The sequence below is a fragment of the Miniopterus schreibersii genome (assembly GCF_964146895.1).
Source record: "Miniopterus schreibersii genome assembly, chromosome: 9".
In the NCBI taxonomy this organism is placed as follows: Eukaryota; Metazoa; Chordata; class Mammalia; order Chiroptera; family Miniopteridae; genus Miniopterus; species Miniopterus schreibersii.
Genome location: NC_138118.1, coordinates 16,058,783 through 16,083,068, shown reverse-complemented (window position 1 = coordinate 16,083,068; position 24,286 = coordinate 16,058,783). Strand labels below are relative to the sequence as shown.

The 24,286-nt window shown below is 40.0% G+C and overlaps 1 protein-coding gene across 2 annotated transcripts in view; it reads left to right on the top strand.

Annotated features, from left to right (window-relative positions):
• The first annotated feature begins 7,505 nt into the window (after nucleotides 1–7,505).
• NRF1 (nuclear respiratory factor 1) overlaps nucleotides 7,506–24,286 on the top strand; it is a 118,455-nt gene continuing 101,674 nt past the window's right edge. For both annotated transcript variants that reach the window (XM_081146734.1, XM_081146733.1), the window contains exon 1: nucleotides 7,506–7,597. The gene's annotated coding sequence lies outside the window, so the exon portion shown is untranslated. The remainder of the gene's footprint in view (nucleotides 7,598–24,286) is intronic.

Here is a 24,286-nt window from a genome sequence, read left to right as displayed (position 1 = left end):
TTCTTTTAGCTATCTCCAGCCTAATTCTGGTCCATTAGGGAGTACAGCATATCTTTCAAGGACTGATATTAAGGTGGTATTAAGAAGATATTTGGTGGAGGACCTGAGAATGCCTGAATCCTGTCTCCGCTCCAGGGGAATATATGTATAGGGACAATGACACACCAGGCAAAATAAAACTTATTATTAGCTGGGTATTTGGCCTCAAACCACAGTGTAGAAATCAGGGAAGGTAGGCTGGACTCTGGTTGTCTCGTCTATGCTCCCTAATCAGTGCCCAAATATGAGTCTTAGAATCTTACTCCCTAGTGATGCGACAGGGCAGGGGAATAGGGAAACTGAGACACATAGTTAAACAGCAGTTGGCAGCCATCTAGTAAATCCTATCTTCCCTAAACCACGGACACTTAAGAGTAAAAGGTTAGCACTTCTCCTCCCCAGCCAGAGGGTAGATAGCTTAAATCAGAGAGCAGAAATCCAATTAGTTCGATCTGCCAACCACACCCAAGGACAGATGAAGTAATGAGAATAAATCTCATTTTGGTACTACAGCATAAAGCTGATGAATATTCTATTGAAATCCTCCCCTAAGACCTCCCCTAAACTCCCAGCCTTTAAAGCCCCTCAAAACAAAGGTTTAGTGCTCCCTCTCCCTCCCAGGAGCAGGCCCCCTGCCTGCCCCCCTTATTCCCCCACAGGCAGTCATCTCCTAAACTCTCAGGGACCCCATGAGGCTTGCAACTAGGGCAGCAATGGGCAGTGACAGTTCATCCTGGGCAAACTCCCTGAGCCTATCCCCAAGGCCCCCTTTTCTCTGACTTCTTGGGGAGCCAAAGCAGACCAGCCTAGGCTCATTTTCCCAGCCCTTCCTTGTTTCACTGTCCCCAGCTTTAATAAACATCCTCTAAAATTCACCTGGACTTGTGTTGTGAAATTTTTCCTGCAGGAAGTCAAGAACCCACACACTACCGGTTGGCCGTAGGCAGACCCGCCAAGGGCTAGGTCCTCTTTCCAGTAACAGTGGGACAAAAAGCCACTCTTTCCAGAGAAATGGGAGAGAAAGACAAATTTGCAAATTCTTTGCCTAAAGGTTGGAGCTATCCCAAGTCTTCATAGGTGGGCTATAGCCCCAGGGGCTAGCAACCTCTAGAGGAAAAGAGAGGGTGCTGGCTGGGGAGGGTCGGAGTAGAGCAAGGGCAGCCCTTGTTACCACTAAAGACATTGTGAAGAACGGGGGGAGACTGCACTCACTTGTGCTGAATCTTCTACCTTTCAAAGGCTCAGCCCCTAGAAAATGCAAGCTTTTTTCCTTTGGAGGGTGGGGAGCTGGGGGTGGGATGAAATTTCTTGCTCACCACCCTGACTCCACTCTAAAGAGAGTGAAGGGGGAAGCCTTGAGTGCCCCCTAGGGACCAGTGGCTCAAGTCATATTTGAATCTACACTCTTCTGAACTTGTTTGTGCTTTACTCAAAACTGTCAAAAGCTATCTGTCGTCTTTTGAGTTAAGAACCAATTTCTAAAAAGGCCATTTAGGATCCTCTACAGTCCGACTTGACCTACCTTTTTTTTTTTTTTTTTAAATGTCTTTATTGATTTCAGAGAGAAAGGGAGAGGGGGAGAGAGAGAGAGAAAAAAAAACAACACACATGAATGATGAGAGTCATTGATCAGCTGCCTCCAGCACACCCCGACTGGGGACTGGGCGTGTGCCCTGACCAGGAATCGAACCTCGATCTCCTGGATCCTAGGTCGATGCTCAACCGCTGAGCCACACCTGGTTGGGCTTTTTTTTTTTTTTTTTTTTTAAATCATTAGAATGATCTTGGGATTATGCCAGACAAGGCAAGAATAGAAAAAGAATGTCAAATGTAATCACCCAATAGAGATCATTTGGATCTAATCAAGAGGGGAATGAACCTGGGTGGTTACCAGAATTTTAGCCACCAGGTAACCTAATCAACTGGTCCAAAAAGAACTAGGTAAGGCATCATGGGAATCTAATCTGTAGGGTAGGCTCTGGGAGAACCCTGTTGACACACATCATATAAAAGGGACTTTGGTGTGTTCACAGTGGTGGCCGAGAAACCCCTCTGGTACATGCTTGCCAAAAATCTCTGGCGAAGACAACCTCAGTTTGCTGAGACAGGAGTCCCCATTCTCCTGCAAAGGTAAGCCCAATCTCAGTTTGAGGCAGTACCCTCATTAGTAAATGTCACTGAATCCTAAGAAGGTTGAGAATTAAATGAGAATGATAAAAACAGCAAATGCATAGTATTCATATTTTTGTATTGATTTTGTTAATATTCTGTGCAATTAGGTACTTTCAATATTTGCAAAATTTGGAGAATTTATGTTAGAGAATCTGACAAATTAGGCTGGTGATTCCAACGTAAAGTACATAATTGAGTAATTAACTTTAGACTTGCATTAGACTCTGACATTCACTATATTTATGTTTCCTGTATTAGATTTCTGAGGCTCATTAGATTAATAGCTACTTGATAGAAAGATGACTAAGAGCAAGTAACTTAAACTTCTTGTGCCTCTGTTTTCTCACCTGTGAAATGAGTATAACAATAGTACCTATTTCATGAGGTTGTTGTGAGGGAATTAATGAATTCATACAAGAGTTTGCAGTAATGCCTGATTTTTAGTGAATGTTCAATACGTCTGTCACTGTTATTATTTATATAAAAAGGTTTCGTTTGTTAGTTCAGGCATTTAAATACAGTATTTAAAAAATAAAGTGAATAATTATGTATATAAATGCTGTTTAAAATATTTAGGGAAATTAACAGTGCTATAAATGAAGCAGTTATTTAGGGGAATTTAGGGTATTCTAATTGAGTTGGAGGAGCATTAATCAGCCTCCTGGCACAGGGCCCGTGCTTCCCACTGCATCCCCAGCACCCAGGAATTTGGTACACAGTAGTGTAACAAACATGTTGAATTGAACTGAGAAGTCATATAAAAGATTCTAAGATGTTATAACCAATACACACTGTTAATTGAGATTGGGACTGCAGGAGGAGAAACAGCTTAGAGGGAAGACACTGAGGTCAGGTTTTATCCTATTGAATTTGCAGTAATCTGTATGACAGGAGCTCCTGATCACAATTTGCAGTCTCATGTGCAGGGTAGACACTCGGGAAACAGTTTGGAGCAGGAGATACATGTTACAAGGAATCATCAGCAAAGCTTGGATTCAGGAAGAGGAGGGCCCTTTGAAAATGACTGTTAACATTTCCTAGATTTATAGTGATATTAGTGAATTAAGCTTAAAGAAAAATGGGTTTTAAAAGTTGTTACCTTAATAAATCAAATACTTGATTTGATTTATTAAGATAACAATAAGTTGTCTTTTCCATCCCTTCCCTTCAAATCACCCTCAGGCATAAAAAAACAACAACTCATCTTGATATTTCCAACCTTGTTACACACTGCTCCCTTATCCAAATCCTGTCTTGGCATTCCCCAAATGTTCTCCCCAACTTTTTGGGTGTCCTCAAGGATATTTATATGTGCTCAGGAATAGTTATTCATCATCATCATCATCATCATCAAAGCAGCCACCATCTATCACACTTGTATTTTGTACCAAGCAATTTACATGATAAATTATCATTGGGAAGAGCTAATAATACTCAGCACTTACTGTGTGTTTCCTGGGTGTCAGGCACTGTTCTGAGCCCTTTATGAGCATTATTTCTTTTAACTTCTGTGTAATAGGTGAAGAAACAGAGGCTTAAAGGGTTAAGTGACTTGCCAAAGTCCCACAGGTAGGGTTTCGATGGAACATGGTCTCCCCAACAGAGGCCTGTAGCCTCTGAAAGGATGGGGGCGCAGCTGCTGGGGCCAGCGCTGTCTGGAAATGCAGACCCTTTCTGGGCCAGCCCTTGATGTTCCCAAAGAGGCAAACTCCCTTGAATTGCTCATATAGTGCCAGGTGCCCATTAATCATTATGGGGCTGGAGCTGCACAGATTTCAAAGTAGAGATGGGGAGGCTGCTGCTCTTGGGATTCCATGAAGTTTACCAGTGATCCTGGAGTCCCTTGTGAAAAGTTGCTTCAGCTTATTGCTTTTTATCTCTGTCTCCCCCTATGTGCATAGGCCACACTAGAAGCTAAAAGCCTCCTGCAAGTCAGCTCCTGTCAATTGTTTGTTTAGAGGGTCTGTCCCACCAGCAAGCAAACCACCTCAGACAGGCCTGAACACTGGCTGCTCAAACTGAGACCACTGTGCTGCTTTACTTACTAAACACACATGGGGGCCTCCCACCTCAACCTGCTGCTCAGTCTCCCTCAACACTCCACCCAGTTAAAGTGTCTTCACCTTTTTGCTCTATGCCCATAAGAACCTTGCCCACCCTTCAAGGCCAAATCAAGGTATGTCTCTGAAATTTCCTACATAACTTTAATACTGATTACTTGGAGCATTTATCACACCTGTATCACCACTCTTAGTTCTTAGCACACACTGTAATTTTTTATAGGTAATCAGTCAATCAAATGACCATCAGCTTACTGAAAGCAAAGCCACATTAGAAATCTCCTGCATTGGCCAGGCTACTGAGCTCCCAGCCATATTTCTCACGGATCTAGCCTTCTTTTTTCCCTTGCTCTGGGTCATCTTAAGTCACTCCTTTCTTAATTAAGTTACTGCCTACTTCTTACCTTATGGAGTTTTCTTCTTGCATTATATTGTCTACAGTTTCTGACTCCCTTGTGCTGAGGATGATCACTACAATTTTGTTAGAATCCAGTTCTTTAATCTCTTAGGGTAGATTTTTCTTCTCTGAGACTGACTCTAGGTCATCCAGACTGAAGAGCCTTTTGGACAGAGCAACTGGGGTTTCCAGACTCATTTGTCTTAAGAAAGTAATTTGCATTTCTGGGGGGGTAGGCACAGAGGTCTTTCATTATGTTTACTGAAAGTCTACTATGAGTCAGGCATTTCAGGAGATGCTGGGATACAGTCATGAACAAGACAAGTCCCTGCCCTCCTGCAGCTTCCAGGATGCATGGTCTGAGAACTGTGCATAAAGAGTAAGGCAGCCCTGGAGAGTGTGGCTCAGTGTTACAGCGTCAGCCCAGTGCAACCAAGGGTCTCAAGTTCGATTTCTGCTCAAGGGCACATACCTGGGTTGCAAGTTCGTCCCCAGCCCCAGTCCGGGTGTTTGTGGGAGGCAACCACTAGATGTGTCTCTCCCACATTGATGTTTCTCTCTCTCTCCCTCCCTCCCTCTACTCTCGCTAAAAAATCAATGGAAAAATATTCTCAGTAAGGATTAAAAATAAAAAAAGAGTAAGGCAGTGCTTTCAAAATTTTTGCAACTATAATTCAATAAGAAATGCATATTATATCATGATCCAGTACAAACACACACACCTATGTACATACACTTCTATATCTGAAATAAATGTTTCACAGACCAAGAGCCTTATAAAATTTGTTGTTCTCTAATATTTTTTATTTCTTTTATTTCTTTTATGAAATGCTGGTCATGACTTACTAAGTTAATTTTGTGCTTCATCAGTAGATATTGACCTGCGATCTGAAAAATCCTGAAAATGATTAAGAGCACAACTCAGTTCTGGCTGATGGCTTTCAAACCTGGCTCCATGTCTTACTGTCTGGGTTTGGGCAAGTAACCTCTACATGCCCTCATTTCTCCATCTGCAAAATAAGATAATTATAATAGTAGTACCCACCTCATGGGCTTCACTGGAGAATTAAATGAAAAAAGGAGATAATGTGTGTAAAGGACTTAAAATAGGGCATGACATCTAGGGCTCAATAAACGTAAGTGGAAAGTACTGGGTGTGATGATGGAAGGGCCAAGCACTCAATCTGAGGGGAATGAGGGGAATAGAGGAAATGGTATTAATGCTGAGACCTTAAGGGATAGTAGGAATTATTCAGGTGAAGATTTAAGCAGGTGAATACAAGCTGTAGAGAGAGAAGAAAGTTCTGTGCAGAGAGAGCAGCCCTTACAAAAGTTGTGAGGTGGGAGAACTTCCGGTCGTGTATGTGACAGATGATGTCAGAGCTGGCAGCATCAGGTGAGGTCAGGAAGGGTCTTGAAATCACCTCAAAGAATTAGACTTTAACTAATGGGTATGGGATCTTACTAAGCCTTTAAGCAAGGAAATGACATTCTTTAAAAACAAACAAAAAAATCTAGCTGTAGGGTACAGAATGGATTGGAGAAGGCAGTTCCTGTGTGGCACGGAGACCATGAAGAATTTTTTGCAGTGTCTCGATGAGAGATGGCAGTAGCTTGGGCCAAGTTAAGAAATGACAAGGAAGGGCAGTTTAAAGGTCTAATTGGATATAGGGGCTTGAGGGCGAGAGGAAGGAGTAAGGGATCTTTCCTACGTTTCTGACAAGAGCACCTGGTGGTAGGTGGTGACACTCGTGTCACTTTCTTAAAAAGCGCTGGAGAAGACGACATTCCAATTACGAAGATGTTGAATTTTGTTGAAAATTAAAGTTTCCTAATGTTGTTGAGCAGTTTTCTGACACCCTTTGGGATATTGAGTAATTCCCGCGGCAGTGGTTCTTAAACTACGGTGTGCATGAGATTTACCAGAAGACTGTGTGCGAGTGGGGGGTGGAAGAGAGGGGGTGTTAGTAACCAAGGTTCCGGGGCTAAGCAGCCAAGGTTCTGGAGACGCCCATTGGGGCCCAGGATTTAAATGATCAATCAGCCTGAGCGATTTTGATTCAGGTAGTCTCATGATCACACTTTTAAAAACAAAGAGTACCAAAAGCTACTTCTAAGATGTCTCTGAAATTAGGTTGTTTTTCTGTTATCCACGCCTCCCTACTTCTCAGGCGCCTGCCGGGGAGTCCCTGTTGCTTCCGACTCCCTCCCCTCTTGCTATTAGCTCCTTAAGAGCGAGGGCTTCGTCTCCCTAACAGGTGCATCCCTGGCGCACCCAGAAAAATACTTGGCACACAAAGTGTCCTCTAGAAACGTTCGCCTAAAGAACGAATGAGCGAATAAATAAATCGTTTTGCACAAAAACTTTTGCTTTTAAATACCTGGGAAGGGTTTGAAATAGGGGAGCAACGGTCATTCCAAAGAGAGGGCGAGGACGCGACTGGCAAGGCAGCGCTCAGGAAAATGCGGGCAACCCCTTCCCGATTGTCTGGGCGCGTTCAGGAGTCCTAACTCCCGGGGCTGGAGGGCGAGAAATGCTGTTTCCAGATTAGCAACCATCTTGGGCTACCCGCGCCAGTTCTCCGGGGCGTCCACATTTGACGAATCCACTTGCTTTCGCGGCTTCGGCCCCATCCAAACCTTTGAAGCGAAATGTGAACGCGAGGAGGCCGCGGGGGGCTGTAGGGGCCCTTCGCCGGGCCCCCTCCCGGCCGCCCTGCCGAGGAAGCGCCGACCTCCCCATCATGGCGGCCGCCGGGCGGGGAAGCCGAGCCCGTGCGTCGCGTGCGTGCCTCCCCTCCCTCCCCTCCCCCTCGGCGGCGGCAGAGGCGGCAGCGCTCGCCATTGCCGCTGGTGGCAGGAGGCTGCGAGGAGCCGGCGCGGTCGCAGTCTCCACGGCGCAGGCCCACGGTAGCGCAGCCGCTCTGAGGTGAGTGCCCTACCGCGCAATCTCCAGCTATTTCAGCCCCGGCGCAGCCGCAACACGCCGCCCGCCCGCCGGCCGGCCGGCCCGCCCCGCAGCCGGCACCCTGCCGCCCCCGGCTCCGGGCCTGGGCCCCCGCCGGATTCGGCCTGCCTCGGGCGGGGGGCCCCGGCCCGGCTCAGTCAAACCGCCACTCCGAGGATGCGCAGGCCGCACTAGGCCCCAGGCGTCCTGGCGGGCTTGGAAGGGAGGCGCTGCCGTCCGGAGAGCCCCAGGGTTCCGGCCTCTCTTACCGCCTAAGGCTCTCGGGGCGGCGGCCTCTTCTCCACCGTGGAACCCGGGGCCCGGGCCGGGCCTTCCCGCGGGCTCGGGAGCGGGAGGCCCGGGAGAGCGCGCCGGGCCCGGGAGCAGGAGGTGGGCGGGCTGCGCGGGACCGGAGCCGCGGCTCCCCGCTCGCCCCCTCGGCCCTTCCTGGGTCTGGGCCGCGGGCGGCGCGGCGGGCTGGGCCGAGCCGGGCGCGGGAGCCGCTGTCTCCTGCGGGAAAGGAGGCTGGCTCTTTGGGCAACCTACGATGCTTCCCTCCCGCCGGGGCGGCGTGGGCTTGTTACCCAGGTAGACTGGGGGACGCTGGAATATGGCGCGTTGCCCACCTTTTTGCAAGTTAGGAGGCGGCCCGGGCGGCAGCGGCGGCAGCTCGAGGAGGAGGGCGCAAAGTCCTTTTGTACGCAGAAATAAGGAGCGACATTATGTTTTCTTCCATGGCTGAGATGCTGCCGGTGGAGGAGCCTCGGTTCTTCGTGTGCCTGGGGTGGTGGTCCCCTGGGTGAGGGAGAGGGGGAGTGGCGAGACCCTCAGAAGGAACCGAACCTTTGCCACTGGGAAGACATGGGCTCTGGATGGTCTTGTGCATGATTATTATACCATATCCTCAGCCTCTCTGGGACTCAAGGGTTTGTCCCTGCATGTTGTACACTTCACTGTGCAATGATGCCCATCGCGTCTCTCACCTGTTGTGTCGTTGTTGCTGGTCTCAAAGTTTCTACAGTGCATCTATCTGACTGTGCTCATCAGAACTTGAAGTTGTTTAAAAATCTTAATATTTTTAGGGCTTCCAATGGTAACTGCTCTAGCCAGTTGGAGGAGCTGTTGCCTGGTCTCCGTCCCTTTTTTTCAGGCATTAAATAAGAATGTATTAATTGCTTACTTTAGAGCTGGTGTCAGTTGTGCTTATTAAGTATTTCTGTGGTCGGAGCAAAATGCACATTTTCTTAGTGTGTAGAGACAGTGTATTGGGAAACCCTTAGGGTGAAATGTGTGAGTGAACCTGTCAACTTTGTCCCGGGGCATCTTCTGTGATCACAGTGGTCCTTTTCCCATTTCTTCTCTGCCCAGCCTTTAAAATTTTTATTTTCCTTTGCCCTTGAACAGTAAGTTATTGGGTTGTTCCTCACTCAAGGAAAAGGGAGGGAGGATCTTGGAAATGCTGATTTTGTGTGTGTGTGTGTGTGTGTGTGTGTGTGTGATTCAGTGGTGAGCTGGCTCCTTAGAATTGTGTTTGTAAGTTCTTGACATGTTATCCTATAAGGGAGTGAAAATATGAGTAGTTCTCTCTGCACATCTGAGTGTAATTTCCTTATTTTATTGAGCGCGAAAGCAAACATACAATTATCACATGTAATGTAGTATACTTATTCTTAACTTGGGTCCTAAATTGTGTGCAGAATTTTTGTTTCCAGGGACTTATTTTTTCTTCTGACAGCACCCTTACTTAAAGTCCTTTGGTTTTGGCACACCTGCCCCCCCCAGCCCTATCTCAGATTCAGCTTATATGAGGGAAAATGACTTTTTGCTAGTAGTCAGCGGTCATGTCCTCATTTAGGGGGAAAAAAAAAAAGTTTCTTATCCCCCAAGCCAGGAGTTTTCATGGAAATAGTTTGGTTGTGTGTGGTTTTTTTTTAAACCAGGTTTTGTGGAAATTGAGCTTCTGGGCTTATGGAAGTAACTGGAGGAGTAGAAGATAGTGAGGGCCCTTTTTGAGATATAGAAGGGATTAAAGGAGAAAGGATTTCAGGTTTCCTTCCCAATTCATGCATATTCCAATGGAACCCAAATTTGTGCATTTTTAAAAATTTAATCACAATTATGCATCCATCTCTAATTTTGCTAGGGAGCTGAAGACCAACTTCCCATGATTTAAATACCTGAATTTGCATTGCCTGTAGGTTCAGCCACACCATTGGGTTGTCTTCCAGAAGTATTTTCTCTGAAATAATCACAAGTGGGTGACTGTTTTAGGGAAATTTAAGCTCCATAGGGTCTGGGATTAATTTCTTTATACCTCTTAAATATAATAAGGCATTCAGTGAATGTATGTTAGGGAATAATAATGAACAGTAATTATTGAAATTAAAATTTTTTTTTCACAAGTATTTGAAAAGGTGTGCTGATTTTTTGGTTTCTGGAAGGACTATGAACTGTCAGTCTTTAGAAGCATACCCTCCAGTCCTCTGGAGAACAGGAAGTTATTACTGCATACGTTCAGTTTCTGTCATATCTTTAGGTAAGCCCACTGTTCATCCACTCAGTTCCACTATGGGTTGGTGAATGAATGTCAAGTATCTACTCTAACCTGAAGCATTTCCATGTACTCTGGTCCGGGGCTGGAAATGTGATATGTGAATTTAGATGTTTGTGACTGTGAGATGCTTATTAATACATATACAAATAGTATTTGGAAAGTCAGCCTTACAGATATCAATCTTTGGTTTTGTAAAAAACATTTCAGAAAATGTTCTATACTAAAGGACATTTTCTGTGTTCTTTCATGTTTTCCTGGAGAGCTAAAGCTAGTGTTTTTAGTCTCATCTTACCCAAATATAATTTTCCATGAATGCTTAGTAAAACAACAGTGAAAAAGAAACCCATTTGTTAAGTTTATTTTAGAAATATTTTATTTAGACTAAGCCTAATCAGTGTTTTTTGTGGCTTCAGAAACATGTTAATTTTTGTGCATTATGTATCATAGTTTCTTCCTTATTAGCTAGGGGGTAGATTATCTACTTTCTTGGTTTTTCAGTTAGTATTTTTATCCATCAGTTTTCTACTAAGATGAACAGGCTGAAAGAGAAATAGTAAAAGGAGGTGAAACAAATCAATTTCAGGTGTTTCCAGAAGATTACAACCACATTGAACTATTGGAAACTTTTAATTCTGGAACAACAAGAAAGCTTTGTCTGGTTATTTTGATGTAATATCGACAAAACTTAGGAAATGAATTTTTGACTACTCAAGGAAAATAAGTGGCTTATGTATACCGTGGAATATATATTTTTCCTGAATTGCAGTTCAGAATTTAGGCTAATTATTTTCTATCCCACTCAATGCTGCTTAGTTACCAATGCTTCAAAAAAGCTTTATTTTTTCCCCTTTTTCATTATGTCCTCTGTACACCATCAGTTTCCTAAAATGTGAATATTAATATGAACCTAAGAAAAGTCAGAAATGCAACTTTATAAAGATATTTTAATATATTTTTAAAAGATAAAAAAATAAACTAGGAGACAGTTCAGGAAGACTTACAATATTTGTGATCCCTTAAGCCAATCTGTATTTTATCAACAGCAGTCACTTAGAAGATAAGCTGACCATAAGGAATCTTCTCCAGAATCCCAGGTCTCATAACCTGCCTTAATCAAACTACTATTGAACCACCAGAGAATATTTCTTAAGGAAGCCGTGTGTGTGTGTGTGTGTGTGTGTGTGTGTGTGTGTGTGTGTGTGTGTGTGTGTTGGGGGAAGGGTTTGTGGGGAAAAGGGGGAAAGTAACTGATACTGGCAGAATAATCTAGTTTTATAGATTGGGATGATCACTGGAATTTAGGAGGTATACTAGTTTTAAAAGAAGCTCAAAGAGCTACTTTTGTATGGGTCATCAGTTTGGTGATTTAGACTATCCACTATTTATAGTGTATTTAGTATATAAGCATAGTATTTAGATTAATTCATGCATGCTGATTTCTATGGTTACAAATGTGAAAAGTGCAGCTGACAGTTTAAGTGGACATTTTAACTCTTAAGTAGTGCCTGTTGGATAAACTGCCAAGTGTTTTTCAGAATCATGAAGAATGTAGCTTTGTATGCATAAACGTTAAAACCATTTTCAAAAAAGAGCTTGTAATTTACTGTTGGTAAAGTCTTTGCTTTTTAGAACTTGGAGAGTCTGTTTTGTTGCTGGTCCTGAATGCTAATGTGGTTAGGCTGGCAGCTAAACCTACAAAGAACAAGAGGAAGTGAGGAAATGTCCTCATGAAACGTTGCTTAAAACTAAGCAGTGGACTAGAAATGGGCAGCTAGGGACTAGGGGACTTAATTCTTGTTTTATGTTCAAAAGAGGATGAGGCGTACCCTCCATTGAGAAATAACCTTAAGTGTGTCCTTTGGAGTTTTGCCCTTCATTCACCAGACATTGATTAAAGACATGCAATATTCCAGGCATGTGCTAGGTCCTAGAGTAACAAATAAACCATGGGCCTTGTCTAGTAGGGGAGAAAGATAAGGGCTCAACTAACTATAATACAACTCGTTGAGAACTAATACAGAGTAAAGCAAGAGTGGTGTAGGATTATAGAGGGAGGGAGGAATTCCCTCCGGAGAGGATGGGTGATGCCCGGAGGATAAGTGAGGTTAGGGAAGACTTTTCATGTAGGGGTTGTTGAAGTATGGCTTTGAAGGGTGAGTAGCAGTTTTACTGATGGGGAAGGGGCTTGAGGAAGGGAGTTGATAGTCTGAGAAATAGCAAGTAGATTTTGCAGTACATGGGGTGTAGTGGAAAATGAAGCTGATGAAATTGCAACCTGATTGGGAAGAGCATGGGGTGAGTTAAAGATTTTAGTTAGGGGAGATTAATCAAAGAACTGATATATTTATAAGCATAACCCATGAACACAGACATTGGTATGGAGAAGGCCTGGGAGGGGTGGATGTGGGGTGGAGGGGATCAATGGGGATAAAAAGGGGACATCTGTAATATTCTCAACAATAAAGATAAACTTAAAAAAAAAGATTTTAGTTGATGAATAGATGATGCTTTTAATTAAGAGGGAATGTATAGGAAAGAACAGGATTTAGGGAGGTAATAGGGTGTGATTTTAGATGTGGGAATCAGATATGTCTAATATCTACCTATTTACAGGTTTGGGGCTGGAACTCAAGGGGAAGTGGGCGGTCAATGAAGAGATTTGTATTCACTAGCATAATGTCATCTAGAAACTGCAAAAGAGTGTAGTATCAAGAGCGAGGAAAAGACTAAAAGGGCAGCCTTGTGGAGCATCTACATCTGAGGGTCAAGGAGATAAAGAAGGTCCTTTTGAGGGAAGTTGAAAAAGAGTGGGTAAAGATAAGTGGTGTGGATTGAAGAAGTTGAGACTAGGGATAAGGGAATTTGTGTGTGTGTGATAATACAATTTTCTTTATTAAAAATAATTTATAGCACCAATAACATACACAATGGATTAAGGGAATTTTATCAGGGAATTTAGCAATGGGAAATTGAGCAATCTACTATAGAGAGCTCATTGGGATGAAAACTGGATGTAGTAATTCAGAGTTAAAAAAGAAATTTTCTGAATGTGTGTGCATATGTACGTACAGGGTGGGCAAAAGTAGGTTTATAGTTCGTATGGAAAAATGTATAATACAAGAATAAATAATAATACAGGAATAAACTTTTGCATACTCACAACTGTAAACCTACTTTTGCCCACCCCTGTATATATATATATATTAATTTGCCAGCAGTCATATAGTAAAACAATAGATTTCTAAAGCATTATTGAATATAGGGGTAGGGCCTATAAAATCCAATTTAATAGAGGACCCATGCTTAGAAATAGGTCAGTCCTTCCCTTCTTTCATGGGAATTAGAGCATAAAAACACTGGGAGAGGACTTAAATACTAACAATTAGAGTTTATGTATTTGAGTGTATAGTATAGTATGTTTGAGTTTATAGTCTCTTAAAATACATATCCCCCTTGAAAGGTTTTGAGGTTTTATAATATCTACAGTAAGTGCAGGGGTTTTATAGTTCTGGGGTTTATGGATATATTTTGGCCCTGTGATCCTGATTTCTTGAAACTGTATGAAAAATTTTTGTGTGTGTGCCTATGTGATTTTTCTGGGGAGCAGGTCCATAACTTTTTTGAGATTCTCAAAGAGTTCTTGACACACATAGATGTCGAGGGCCTTTTTAGTAATGTTAATGATTAAGTCAAGTGTTGGTTGTGTTAGTTGACTGGAGTACATCAACGGAAAGAAATTTTGAGTGGATGTCTCGGGTGAGGAACTTTGGGAAGATATGAGGCACGTCTAGGAGATAGGAGTACGAGCACCAGAAGGAAGGTGGGAGGAAGGCCAAAGCAAAGCTTAACCAATTTTAGAATTTTGCCAAGTCTTCTGGACTCTTTTTGTTGTTGTTAATATTCCAGGATTCACAGTAGTATATGACTGTCTATTCATGCACTATATACAGTAGGCTTTGTGGGGGATCGAATTACTATTGTTTTAAAGAGAAAGTGAGTTTTGAAAGAAAGCTAATAGATTGCACTCAAAAATTCATTTTAGCCCTGGCCAGTTTCACTCAGTGATTAGAACGTTGACCCTCGGACTGAAGGGTCTCAGGGTGGATTTCGCCCAAGGACACCGTACCTTGGTTGCAGGCTTGATCCCCAGCCTGGTTAGGGCGAGTGTGGAAGGCAACCAATCAATGTGTCTCTCTCACATCAATGTCTCTCTCTCTTAATTGCTCCCCCCCTCCCCGAAAAGCAATGGAAAAAATATCTTTGGGTGAATAACAACAAAATGTCACTTTGCAAATTCAATTTTTTAAAAATTTCATTTTAAGTTGGGAATTTCTTATACTTTGGAAATTTTCTAAAATGTACAAATGTTTTAATCTAGTAATCTGGGGCCAGACATTCTCTCCTTGCTTAATTTTTTCTAACCATGAAATAAAAATTCCATCAGCCTATGTTATAGGGTCTTTCTGAAATATGACAATTATGGAGATCTAAGATGATTTAATGCTGCTAAATTGCTGCTGTTCACATTTCTTGAGTCATTAATAAAATCTAGAAATTCAAGCAAATTATTTCATAATGTTCCATACTAGAACTTACTTAATTCTCAGAATATTCCATTCTGAAATTTCGGATAATTGGTCATTTTTACTTTCTTACTCTGGTTTTTAAAATTAAATTAGGGAGACAGTTTTGTCAGCTAGGCCCTATATTCTGGGGCAGTGATCTTCAACTTCTGATTGTCACCCTTACAAGTAAAATTTTGAATACACATTCTAAATCACATTTATTTATAAATGATGTTACTGTGTTATTGTATTAATACATTTATGTTCATTATAAAATATATAGAAAATCAATTTTAAAAGGATGAGATAAAATGAAAAAAACAACAAAAACCCAGTATTTTTAAATGTCTTGCTAACTGAGTTAATGGTGGTTTAGTAACTTATTTATGAATTTGCTTTTATAAATATATTTGCTCATAACTCATTTTTTTTTCGATAATTAATGCCAATTGGTAATGTTTTATATGATATCCTGTAAAAGTATTGGTAAATACAAGAATGATTTGAATAAATATATTGGGTAATCTTAAACAGAAAATTTGTGTTATGTCCCTTGTATTTAGCTTGTGTTTGTGGATTATCTTTACATTCACTAAAGGTACAAAGAAGATCCCTAAATAGAACTAGAGTATTCTCTTTTCCTTTGTTCACTTTTTTTTTTTTTTGGTCCTTTGTCTTTCTTTTTTCCTTTTTATTGGATTTATTGGGGTGACACTAGTTAACAAAATTACACAGGTTTCAGGAGCACAGTTCCACAACACATCAGCAGTACACTGTATTGTGTGTTCACCACCCCAAGTCAACTCTCCATCCATCACCATTTATTCCCCCATACCCTTTTCCACCTCCTGGCCCTTTGTCTTTCATTAAATGATTATGAAATAAAATTCTTAGTAATAGATCTTCCTTATAAAAATAACCCACAAATTAAGAACTAACCAAGGTTTGCTAAATAAAAACACCATCATATAGAACTAGTCTCTTGACCTAAAACTGGCTCTTGGTACTAAGTCTAAAGAAGTAATTCTGACCTGGCCCATGTGGCTCAATTGGTGGGGCGTAGTCCCGTACACCAAAAGGTTGCTGGTTGGATTCCTGGTGAAGGGCACATGCCTGGGTTGCTGGCGCAACCCCCGGTAGGGGGAGTGCAGGAGGTGGCTAGATGGATGTTACGCTTTCACATCAATGATTCTCCCTCTCTAATAATCAATAAACTATTCTTTAAAAAAAAAAAGAAGAAATCTGTCACCAATTATGTGACTGAGTTAAAAAAAAAAATTTGTCTTCCTTAATTTTTGGTCTATATTAAAAGTCCCACATTGAAAATGCATTATTATGATGATGAAAAATTTTAGAAAGAAAACAAAAAACCTCTTCAGCATCACTGGTTATCTTTGCTTTATAAGTGTCTAGGTGATTTTCATTTCTTTCTTGTACCTTTCATTACTTTTCAAATTATTTTTCATGAAAACACATTAACTTTATAATTGGAAAAATAAACATAAATATGGATAATATGAGTATGGCCCTACGGACTCACTATCAGATTTTGGGCAGGTAAGTCACTTATCCTCACTGAGACTGTTTCCCTGTTTGAAAAATGAAGAGGACAGAAATGGTATTTAAAGCTTCTTGTAAATAAAAAGTCCTTCTAAAATTAATTCTGAGTCTGTTGTTATCACATTAAACAATAAATAGGATATTTTCTTCTTAAAAAGGCATGTATATATTCTTTGTAGGAAAACAGAAGAAAATAAAAATCATCTACCATACAGATGACAGTATTTTAATATATACGGATTTGGATATTTTCCTAAGTATACATGTGTGCATACACATGCAGTATATACACACACTGTATATGATAACATATAATAATATATATACTGTTTTAAACCAGTAATATCTAAGGATATTTGATTTATCTATTTTGCTCTGAAACTTTCTTAATGGGGCAGTGATAAATTCCTTTGTTTGGATGAAATATAAAAGATGTTTAAAAGTTTCTCTCCAAATATAAAATGTGTTCAGGAAATGCTTACTGTCTCCTTCATGCTCTGTGTGATTTTGCTGAGGTAAGGGTAACTTGGAGTAAGGGTGGAAGGGCTTGCCTATGAAAGCTTGCTTGAAGAATACAAGCTAAATCCTGGTTAACCTCAATTTCATTCACATATTAACTTGCTTTTTTCCACTCTGCCCTCACATTTCCTGAGGTAAGATTCCTATTTGCAGGGTAGTTTCTGAAATCAACCAATATATTACTGGTCTTTTATCTTACCCTGGGACCTTCTGAGTTGTTAGTAACAGCAACAGTATAATATAGAAGTGTTGGGTACTTGTTTTTAGCATTAACTATGGGGAGTTCAAAACGTTTTCTATACATATAAATATATATACAAATATGAAATGCTATGTAATCTAATTCATGCTTTCCCTCAATGAGTGTGTGATGTATGTAATTCTAATTTTATGTAAAGAATAACTCGGTCTTTCTCAAAGTTAACTTCTTTAAAGATTTATTACAGTGGATTCTCTTTAGAGTTGTAACGTAACCCAGCTTTCCTGCATTTAGTTCTGTCTTTAATTCCTTTGGTAGCTGGTTGGTTGGTTTTTAAGGCAAAATGGAAAGCAACTCTAGGGTAAATAGTCCCTTAGTTATGGCAATTAATATCTAAAGTAATATCTAAGTATAGGGTAAAGCCTATGGAGGGGCGTGTTGGAAGGAAAGAAAGTCTGGTTGGTTTGTTCTCTTCCCTTCTACTTTGCAGATTAGGATCTTTTCTAGGAGAAAACCATTGTCATTTATTCCTGACAAGATACTTCAATCAGTATCTTCCAAACATAGTGGGAGGCAAAAGAATCTGAGAATAAAAAGTATGAACTTTTTGCCTCTTTAAACTTTGTCTTCAGTTTTTGTGACTGAAGACAGTAGCTAATTCTAAGAGAGATGTGAGAACAGTAGCTAATTCTAACTTGAGAATCTACCAAGATGAAAGGACTTTATTCTGAAGAAATCCATTTTGTAGCCAAATGAAAGGTTTAATGCCCTTTAAATAGGTAACCTTGTTTAGTATTAATTTAGGGTTTTTTTAAATGTCTTTATTTCTGAGAGAGGAAGGGAAAGGGAGAGAGAAACATCAATGATGAGAGAGTCATTGATCGGCTGCCTCCTGCACAACCCCTGCTGGGGGCTGAGCCCACAACCCAGGCATATGCCCTGGCCGGTAGTCAAACTGAGATCTTCTGGATCATAGATCAGTGCTCAACCACTGAGCCACACCGGCTGGGCTAATTTAGGGTTTTTGGTACAGTAGTGATTCTTGTATTTTAGCATGATTTTGAAATTATCTTTTTGAAAGAATGCCAGTGATTTTATAACAACTTTTCCCTTAAAAATAAAAGATTGTGCAGTTGTTCCATGTAAATGTGCATACTCAGATTTGGCCTACTAATAGAGTTCCAGAATTCTGTACCCAGTGGCCTAATTGACATTTGATGCCCCGAGTGCACTACATCCCAAAATAAAAGTTCCTTGTCAAACTTGGCCCTGTTGCACTCTTACTTACCTCAGTGAATGGCACCATCATTTCTCAGAACAAAAACCTTGGTCTTTCCATATCATCAGATCCTGTTTGTTTAACTTTCAAAATCAGCTCAACTTGTCCTCTTCATTTCCACCATTACTACTTTTGTCTGAGTTGGTATTGTTTCCTGGACTGTTGCGGTAACCTTTAGCTGGTCCACCTGCATCCACTGTGACAGCACCAGTCCATTCTCAGTGCAGCCAGAATGACTTGATTTTTTTTCTAAATGCATGGGTGTGATCACATCTCCCGTTGAATTTAGAATGAAGACAAAGCTCCTTAATATGGCTGCACATACCTTTTGGACTCATTTTGTATCAGCCATGTTCCCCTAACTATAGGGCCTTTCCTATTGCTATTCCCTCTGCCTGGAAAGGTTTTCCTCTATTTTCTTTCTAGCAAAATCTTATAAATTTTATTCAGGTATTTGCTCAAGCATCATTTCCTCAGGGAAGTTTTACAGGGCCTCCCTCATTTTTGTACTTTTCCATCACTTATCCAGTGATAGTCAATTTACTACTTACCCAAAGTCTGATTAGTCCTTAAGACAGTTAGAAAGTTTAGTTTCACCTGAAATTTTGCCCTGTAACTTGTCTTACTACTTCTGTTCTCTAGGACTTCCAAAGACAAATATATTTTCTATATTCTTATAAAGTCCTCTGTCTATATGTTAGTTTAAATATTTCTAGGGTGGCTATATTAGTTTCCTAGGGCTCTGGTTTTAAATCCTGATAATGCCACCTGAGTCTGAATCTCCTTCATTCTAAGACAGGGATAATAATGCCTGTATCATTGATATGTGAAGATTTAAGGAAAATTCATGTGAAGTACTTGACACATGACAGCTAATTCATTAAATGTTGCCTTCCACATACCAAACTACACTGACCCTACTACACAGTTTATTAGGAACCCTAGATTTGTATGGCCTAGAACCCAGCACAAGTTGTGCGACTGGTCTGGTAAGTACAAACTACACTGGGTGCAATTTTTCTGTATCCTGGGCACTGTGTAACCACTGTGATTAATGTATCCCAAGTTTGAATTAGATTTATTTGTAGCCACAGCATAAGATTGGTCCATTAAACTTAGAATTGGTTAAAATCCCTAAGTCTTTCATTGGTATAATTATTAAATCTATATATTGTGTAGGTAGTTGTTTAAATCCAAGTACACATTGTCACATCTACATTGTGTGTTACAAGTGTCACATTATCAAGTCATAGGGCTTAGTACATAGTAAGAGCTAAATCCGAATTTAATGTTGCTGCATGGTTTAAAAGAATCTTTAAACTGACCTACTTTGGTGCTAGTCAGAGAGTATTTTTTAGAACAACTGCTCTGGTGAGTTTAAAAAGGAAGAGAGTTACAATTGAAGCAGCAACTATATCAGTTATGTTCGGCAGAAGGATGGCATTAGTACATATTCTTTAGGTAATCAGGTAATCAGGCAGTCCTTCAGGTAATCAATGGCTGGTCACTTCCAGGTTGATGGACAGCTTGCTTTTGATGATTTTATCAGATATATGAGATGTGTGTCCATTGCTTATTTAAAATATGCATTTAATGATATCCATATCTACTATATGCATTTGAGGTAAAAGACTAGAGAAATGGGTAATGTAGAAAGGGTGTTTTAAAAATATTTATTTTTGAATAATTATTACATGTACATAGTTAAAAGATCAATCAGTATAAAAAAAATACAGTGAGAAATGAGTTTTCCTCACAGTTTCCCTCTCCAGAAAAAGCCACTACCGTTTCTTGTGTATCCTTCAAGGTAGGATAAGCAAAAATGTATATCTTTTTAAAAACACAAATGATTGCTTATATGCATATGGTCCTCCTTTTTTTGAATGACATCTTTGGTATCCTGATCTTTAGCACCAGTGTAGGATTTCTAGTTTTTTTTGCCCTGTTGTTGAGAGGCAGGGAACCAAGTTCCATAGCTTTCCATTCCTAATTTGATTGTGTGGGATGCATTTCCAAGAGAGTTGTATATTATTTGGTCCTTTGTGAAAGATTTCTCTTTATAGGCTTACTAAGTTTATACCAGGGAAATAAAAAAAATTTTACTTCTGGCCATTTCTTTAGAAAGCAAGTAAAGAAAAACCCATCAATTCAAATTGGTTTAACACATTATCATGATATTGCTTGAGCCCTTTTCATGCTTTCTAAATTAATTACTTGTTTTAATTATATTGACAGCAGGGTTAAATAAGTTATTTCAAGAGCCTGGTAGGCATCATGATTTTGTAACATCATACATTGATCATTTGGAAAATAGTTTACTAGGTTATCCAGGTCCTCCAAATGTTGACACAAAAGTCACATTATTTAACACTACCACTGATCTCATCAGAAAAGGCTTTTAAGTAATGGAAAGCTATCAAGCTTACAGTGGCAAATATATTCTGATTATCACTTGAAATACATTTTATCATTGGCAACAAATACTGTCAATTATTTTCCTTGAAGTGACAAGCTCACGTTGTTAATTTTTGAGAAAATGTCAGTTACTCAGGTCTGAACAACCCTATAGTTTTTCTGTCAGCCACTCTTTCAAGTAAAAATGGTGTTCCTTGTGAAAAAGTGGTTAATTCATTTTTGTAACTCATGGCATGGTTCATGGGCTTTTCAAAACAGCTATCACACTTTCAAATGTGGAAGTGCTTTTCGCATACTTTCCATTTGGTTACACAGTAGTAAAAAGATGTGAACTTAAGGGCAAAGATTTAATAAAATTAATAATTTTTAGTTTTACATCAGCACATTCTTAAATGAAATTGACTTTTTTTTTTTTTTTTTTTTTTAACTGTGAGCACACAGAGGTGAAGAGTGTAATGATTACTACTACAGTGTGGTGCCATTGCCTTAAATTGTGCTAAGGTGCCAGTAGTTTTACCCCCTTTGCTTTTGCATCATAAATGCAGATAGAAGCACAGTAGAAAAAAAGGCAAATAATGTCTTGGTTACTATGAAAATAGTTTTGACCTCATGAATTTCTGGAAAAAAGTCTCAGCAGGGACCCCCAGGGTTCTGTGGTTCACTTTGAGAACTGCTGTAAACTGTTAAGTTCAGACCCCTGTCTCCCCAAGTTTCTGGCCCAGGATTTTACACAGAAAGGTTATTCAAAGAATATTTGTTTAATGAATGTGATATGATGACATTTAAACAGGACAAAACTTAGTGAGTAAAATAATGGGCAGTCTCACATCCATCCAGGCAGTCTTGGTTACGCAGCTTTTCCACAGATGGTTGTGGGAATAGGATAAACAAATGGAGTGTAGGTAATATACTTGGTAAATGCAAATAGATGAAATAAATAGCTAAATATAAGGTGATATTGAAATAGGAATTAACTGGTTTCAGAAAGGCACAGAAAAAGGGTACACATGTATAAGTACCTACAGAGCCAACAACTCGAGCCTTATTAGGCTTCTATTAATGAGTGCTATATTTTTTAGGTCCTTAAATTTGTAGTGTAAGGTGGATCTGATCTAAAAAGCAAACCCCTCATTTAAATTTCAGGTCACTTCTTGTGCTTGATCTAGTAAAGTCTTTTCAAAAAGGGTTACAGAAGGTGAATGTTAAAAACAAATCACTTTATAAAAAAGTGAATAAAATTCCTGTGTTCATATAAGCTGCAGATCCAGATAGATAGTTTTAATTGAGTAAATTTCCCCTTTTAAGGAAACCTGTCCTATCAAATACCCTAGTATGGTTATGGACTATTCTTTCCCTTTTGGGGGCAAGGAATTGGGTGATTAGGTGGCAGGATATACCCTCTTCTTTTAGTGTGATGTCTCAATCCATCATCTAGCTACATTTAAAAATTTTTTATTTTATAAATATGTCTTTATTGATTTCAGAGAGAGGATGGGAGAGATAGAAACATCAATGATGAGTCATTGATCGGCTGCCTCCTGCACGCCCTCTGCTGGGGATCGAGCCCGCAACCCGGGCATGTGCCCTGACCGGGAATCGAACCTCCATCTCCAGAATCATAGGTCAATGCTCAACCATCGAGCCATGCTGGTGGGGCAATCTAGCTACATTTTGATAATCTTAAAGTTTGCTAAATAGTACTCTTTTTTTTTGTTTTTAGGTGTTTGTTACAGGCGATTTCTGGTTTTAGGCTAGGATGTAGAAATGGGCAGTAAAATTGAAGGCAGAAATAATAAGGAACAGTAATAGTTCTAAACCATCTAGGTCTTTCCCTGCCTCCAGCCCTCATCCCTACTTTTTAAAAAGTTGTTACTCCTTTCTCAAGTAAAGATTGTAAAATAGTTAATCTTTTTAAAAATGTTTTTATTGATTTTGGAGAGGGGAAAGGAGAGGGATAGAGAAATAGAAACATTGATGAGAGACATGGGTGGCTGCCTCCTGCAAGCCTTCTACTGGGGATCAAGCCCACAACCTGGGCATGTGCCCCGACCTGGAATCGAACTAGTGAACTCTTGGTTCATGGGTCAGTGCTCAACCAATGAGCAACACGAGCCAGGCTCAAATATTTAATCTTACATAAAATATTTCATGTGTGTATTTATAAGCAAATAGCATACTGTATGATTACAACTATTGTGACATTCTGGAAAAGGCAAAACTATGGAGATAAGAAAAAAAAATCAGTGGTTGCTGGAATTTGGGTAGAGGGGATGAATAGGAAGAGCACAGGGGATTTTTAGGGCAGTGAAAATACTCTGATGATGATATAATGATGGCTTATGTCATTATGCCTTTGTCCAAACCCATAGAAATATACAACATTAAAAGTAAACCCTAAGATAAACTATGGACTTTGGGTGATTATGATGTTTCAATGTAAGTTCATCCATGGTAAAAAAATAAAAAGTACCACTCCATTGAGTGTTTATGATGGGATAGGCTATGCATGTGTGTCAAGGGGTATGTGGGAAACCTCTGTACCTCCCTACTAATTTTGTTGCAAACCTAAAAGTGTTCTTCAAAAACAAAATAAAGTCTTTAAAAAATGAAAAAGAAGCCTACAGTGAGTATTTCTGTACTGTTTAAACCAGAAACTTGATGTTACTGCAAAGCATCTATTACTGAACTGTAGTGGAACTTCTTTTTGGCCTAAGAGCCTTTGAATTCTTGTGTAATGTTTAAGTAGACCTTGATCAGCATACCATGCCACTGGGTGGAGGGAGCAAGAAGAGCATGATACACGATTTGAGGCAAGTGCCACAATAGGCTACTGCTGGCAAACATGAGCTCCACCAAACCATTGTTTAAAGTGAAGAAAGAAAAGTCCTAGTTATTTCTCTCACTAATGACAGTGTTGGGAAAGCTCCACCAGCAACATTGTCTCTTCATTAGTTGAAGCTGCCTCTCCCTACGCCCCCCACCTGATCTCTTCAGTCTTCTCTCACCACCACACATCCTATAAATTCAAATGTATTCAGCATTATGTAACTATTAACTATAAACCATGTACATATATATACAGAACATATTTTAAGAATAAATATATATGTAAACTATAAAATATATATGCATTAAAAGATTATTAGGAATAATAATTATAAATATTATGTGACCCTGAAAATAAAAAATAGGTAAGAAGTTAGGGTAGGCAAGGCAAGAATTCTGGTCAACAGATGATTTTTCTAGTGAGCGTGAAGGAACGAGCTGTCAGGAAGCAGTGAGTTCTACCATCATTAGGTTTCTTCATGCAAAGCATGGACAACCTCCTAGGGGTACTAGAGAAGTGAGCCTTGCACGCATCTGGACTCAGACTAGCATGTGGAAAGTAAGGAAGCAAAATAAAACCTCTAAGATTTTGCACAGGACAAGCATTCCTTTACATACCTGAGTAATGTGTTTTTTTGGGGAGAAACCCTTTCTTTAGGTTTAGACATCTGTTTTTTCCCAGCTGTTCCTTATAATATTCAGTCCTTTTCGTAGTCCTAGTGAAATATAATGGGATTTTCTACATCTTTAAAAA